We start from the raw sequence: 5,580 nt of genomic DNA on the forward strand, positions 1-5,580 counted from the left end.
AAAACAAAAAAAGAAAAGAAAAGGGGGGTCACACACCGAGGATGTGACAAGTAGTGAACAGTTCATTCAGGGGTATTAATATCATGAAGTGGGAAGGTCATAAAACTCACTGTATAGGGCGTGATGGTACCAGAGTATTTAATATATTACTTTTAAATATATGTATTAAAAATGTATATGACACCTTTGTAAATATGTGGGAGTAATATAAGCTATCGATAAGGGTCATAATTGGATCGTATTAAAGTCAAAAGATTTAATTGAAAATAGAAGAGGGATAAAATTGAATAAAAATTTACAAATACAATGAAGTGATTTTACCCTCGTGATTATGACTAACTTGAGTGTCACTCTTATTAGGTATCAATTGTTATATACATATAGTATCAATGAAAACAAATGAGTATGAATAGAGGTACCTTACAACTTTGCAAAAGAAAGCACTCCTATTTAGAACAAGACACCATTTAAGAGATAACAATAAAAGTCTTGTTTCATATTCCCCTACTTTTACTACAAACACAATTGCTTTCAACTCTATATCAATCATGTACAATGTCCATGAATTTTGTAGGAGACAACTGGTTGTTCAAAATAAGTTTATTGACATCTCATCTTAAGAGAATAGTTGGAATTAACATGTCATTCATTTGAAGCTAAGTTTCTCCTTATCAATTTGAATGAAATACTGCCAAAGAAATAAAGTCATAAAGTTTCATTACATCTAATGAGGTAGGGTGCTCACTAAAAAGCACCATTTTACCACAACATTTTTACTTTCATTTCTATTTTTTTTATGAACGATTTAATTGATCGGCTCATAGACTATCAATAACTTAGACTCCAATTAGCTATATTTGAACTAAGTGGCAAGTACTAGCTACTATGTAGCACCTATTAATAATAAGTTATCAATCTTCTCATTCTTTGATATATCATAATTTCTTAAATTCAAATACAACAATATGTTTAAATCAATTTAAAATAAAAGATGAGGTGATGAAAATTGTTTAAATAATATCTTCTCCAACTATATAAAGTGATTATCTCTTCATTTATATTTTAATATGTAGTTAGTAGTATACATCCATTTTAAGAACAAATTCAACTTGTGTTGAGAGGGATAAAATATATTGAGGAGCGAATCTCTTTTACAATGCAAATTTTGAAAAACAAATGCATCCCTCTCATGCATTGATAGATTCTATAACATACCTTTCCATTGTTGTTTTGAATTTGTTTCTACCTCCTTTAAAGTCTTTTACAATGTTTCCAACATGAATAACATTCATTACCATGTCCCCTATTAAATTTCCTCCTTATTCTTTAATTGGTTTAGGGATATTTAGGTGTGGTCATGCATGTTACTTTTCTCTTCATTAAATTGATACTATTGGGTCTTTCGTTCACCTAGGTATACAAGTACATGTGGTTCACATGAGGGTTATCCTATCATTTATAAGTTAGGATGCCGGTATTATGGATAAACTTTGGTCTCATCACTTTGACTATATTTGAACCTGGAATTCAATTGGTAACAGAACTGTTTGCCATATACCAACTCATATGGTGTATTTCCCGTGCTATTCCTCCAAGTGGTTCTGTATGCCCACAAAGCCTTTAGTAATCAGTCAACCCAGTCCTTCCGATGCATATTTACTGTTTTTGTCAGAATGTACTTGATCACTTTGTTCGTGGATTCCACCTGGCCATTTGCTTGCGGGTGATACATTGTGGATTTCCTATGCCGGATCTTATATTGCTCCATCACACCCTGTACCAGATTAGAAATAAACTGCGAACCATTGTCAGAAACAATTTCTCTAAGCACACCAAATCTAGTAAAGGTTTCATTAAAAAGAAAATCAACAACAACTTTATCTGTAGCAAAAGAAACAACTTTAGCTTCTGCCCATTTTGTACCAAAATCTGTACAAACCAAGATTTGCTTTTTACTTAATGATGTTGGATTTATTAGCCCTATAAAGTCAATAGCCCATTTTTCAAATGGCTCAATCATAGCTTGGGGGCATAAAGGCATTTCATTGGTTTGATTAGGCTGGCCCATTCGCTGACAGCTATCACAATGCCTGACATACTGTTTGGCATCCTTAAACAAGGAAGGCCAAAAGTAAACAACACACAATACTTTATATGTAGTCCGCTTATCAGCGAAGTGGCCTCCGCAAGGTTCATCATGAGTAGATTTCAATATGTCAAACACTTCCTCCTCTCTTACACACCTACAGATAATCAGATCTAGACCAGTGTAAAGGAGATCTCCTTGAATCCAAGAATATGCAACACTTTTTTGAACAATATTCCGCCTTTCACGAGCAGACAAGTGGGGTGGTGTTTCCCCAATAACCAAGTAATTAGCAATGTCAGCAAACCATGGGGAATCTATTGACATATCCAAAAGATGTTCATCCAAAAAATCATCATTAACAGGAGTTGCTTCTCTAGGATTATCTAATCTAGAAAGAAGACCTGCTACAACATTAGATTTTCCTGGTTTATCAACAATAGTAATATTAAATTCATGCAACAATAGTAACCACTTAGTCACTCTACCGCTAGTTAATGGTTTATTCATCAAATATATAATTGTGGAATGATCAGTATGTACAAATACTTCATATCCTATAATATAGTGCCTGAACTTATTAATTGCAAAAATTACAGCTAAAAACTCTTTCTCTGTAACTGTATAATTTAATTCAACGGAAGACAAATTCTTACTAATATAATAAATAGCATAGGATTGTTTATTTTCCTATTGTCCTAAAGTTGTGCCAATAACAAAATCTGAAGCATCAGAGGAAATATGAAAAGGCAAAGACCAATTAGGACCTCTTAAAACTGGTGCATGTACTAACTTTTCCTTCAATGTTTCAAAAGACTATTTGAAAGCTGTGGTCCAGGAAAATTCACTATCCTTAGCTAGAAGTCGGAAAAGAGGAGCAACTATCTTAGGAAAATTTTCAATGAATCTTCTATAATAACCAACATGTCCTAAAAAACCTCTTACTTCCCTTTGAGTTTTGGGTGCAGGAAGATGCAGAATGATTTCGATCTTTTCTGGATCAACTTGGATACCTTTACCAGAAATCAAATGGCCAAGTACCACTCCCACTTTGCACATTAATCTACATTTCTTGTCACTCAAGGTGAGATGGGCTTCCTGACAGCAAAGAAGTACTTTTTCCAGATTTTCGAGAGCTTCCTGAAAAGAATCACCAAACACAAAAAAGTCATCCATATAAATTTCTACAAATTCTAGATCAGCAAAAATGGCCAGGACTACCCTTTGAAAGGTAGCCGGGGCATTACATAAACCAAAGGGAAGCACTCTATAAGAAAATGTACCCCATGGACATGTAAAAGTAGTTTTATCCTGATCTTCGGGTGCAATCTGTATCTAGTTATAACCACTGAAGCCATCCAAAAAGGAAAAATATTTCTTTCCTACAAGGGTATCAAGCACTTAGTCAATGAAAGGGAGAGGGAAGTAATCTTTGAGAGTGGCTTTGTTTAATTCTCGATAATCAATACAAATACGCCATCTTCCATCTTTCTTAGGTACTAGCACTAATGGAGAGACCCACTGACTATCAGAAATAGAATAGATAAAACTAGCATCCAAGAGTTTTTGTACTTCTTCCTTCACAATATCTCTCAGAGCTGGATTCATTCGCCTTTGGGGTTGTCAGACAAGTCGGGCTCCTTCCTAAATATAGATATGATGTGTACAAGTTTCACGAAGAATTCCCATCATATCTTCATAACCCCATGCAAAGGCACTAAGATGGTTTTGTAGCAAATTTACAAGCTACTCTTGCTGAGATGATTCCAAACTTGAACTAATATACAAGGATTTACTGGAGCTAATCTCAACAAGAGTAGTATCAGGCTCAGGAGTACTCAAGGGGGTGGTCAAATGCAATGGTACAGAAGAATGAGAATCATGGTTATCTTGAAAATCTAGGCTAAAAATCTGGTTCAATAACTCAAAATTAGGCATAGTGTCTAGATTATTCAGGAAATCTTGAATCTCATCTTCTTGTGAAGAGCCAGTATGCTGATGGATAAAGGAAATGGGCTGAATCTCCTCATCACTGCTCTGATCTAACCATAAAGTATCTCGAAGGTCCTGAATGGATCTGACAAGGGGGTATAAGGTAACTTTCTTCCTAGAATCTCCATGCGAAATATACATATCACCGTAGTGACATCCAATATATGCATTGGCTGTAGCAAGCCATGGTCGACCCAAGATAAATGGATGTCCTCTTACTAGGTTCTTTAGTTGAAGTACAATGAAATCAACAAGATATTCCCAAGAATCTAATGAGATGATCACATCGTCCAATACTCCTTCTAGCTTAATTTTAGATCTATCTGCTAATTCAAGCACAGTGGGAGTAGGGTGAATATGAGATAACCGAAGTTGATCCATGGTTTGCTTAGTGATGACATTAATGGTTGCCCCAATATATATAAGAACATTAGAGACAAGGATATTACCAATCTGAACTGAGATAATAGGGTTTCTGGGATTAGTATATTTTTCCATAGACACACATCCCGTCATCAACTCTGCTGCCCTACAAACAAATTGAATGGTTTGTGGTTCCAATCTCTTCCTCCCAAGTTTCTTGAGACAGAGATCCTTAATAATCTTTGTACAAATAGGGATCTCTTTGATGGCTTGGAGCAAAGGTATCTTAATGAAAAGATTCCAATGCTCTGGTGCCAAGCTAGTCTCAGAAATAGGCTCATTTCTTTCCATTACTAGCCTCTCTGGGAAGGGAGGCTGGTTGGAAGAAGATGGCAAGGATTCAGAGGGTAAGGGCTGCTTAGTGACGGCTTTCAGAGAATGATTAAGAGTTTCCTCTTCTTCTTTCTCTTCAACAATCACTCTAGGTTGCTTCTGATTTTCTGATGTTACAATCCTTCCCGGTCTTAATTGAATATCATGAACCCCAACTGGAATAGATTGGTACTCGAATAAAGGTGGGTTTTTTACATAGATCATTTGCATTGCTTTATTATTATTAGGATTGGGCATAGGTTGAGCAGGCAACTGAGGAGGTCAAAAAGATGGAGGTAAAGGTAACGGTGGAGTAGACTGACTCAGAGGTTGAGGCATTGAATAAGGTGTATGTGTAGATGGATATGACTGCATGGGTGGCTGGTAGGAATATGGAGAATGAGTTGGCCCTCTCCAACCTTGTTGCCATGGTTGAGAAGGTTTCCCATGCTAATATTGGTTTCCATACTGCCACTGCTGATTAGTGTTAGGATAAGAATATGCATGTGAATTATAACCAAAATAGTGTGGAGAAAATTCAGGAGCCATACCTGCACCTACCTGAGGCCAATTTCTTTTTGCTCCCATAGCATACAAGTATTCAGCTTCAGGCTGTCCCCCTGTAAATACAGCTTTAAGTCTTGGTATAGAGGGGCATTTTTCTGTGATATGGTCTTCTGCACAAATAGCACACTTATTAGTTTCTTTCAAATTAAGAGGACATTCTTTAGGAGGATGCTTGTCTCTACATTTAGGACAGAAAATAC

Source organism: Pinus tabuliformis, chromosome 1_2 (assembly GCF_031772625.1).
Source record: "Pinus tabuliformis cultivar Carrire ecotype Pingquan chromosome 1_2, CPIR1, whole genome shotgun sequence".
Classification (NCBI taxonomy): Eukaryota; Viridiplantae; Streptophyta; class Pinopsida; order Pinales; family Pinaceae; genus Pinus; species Pinus tabuliformis.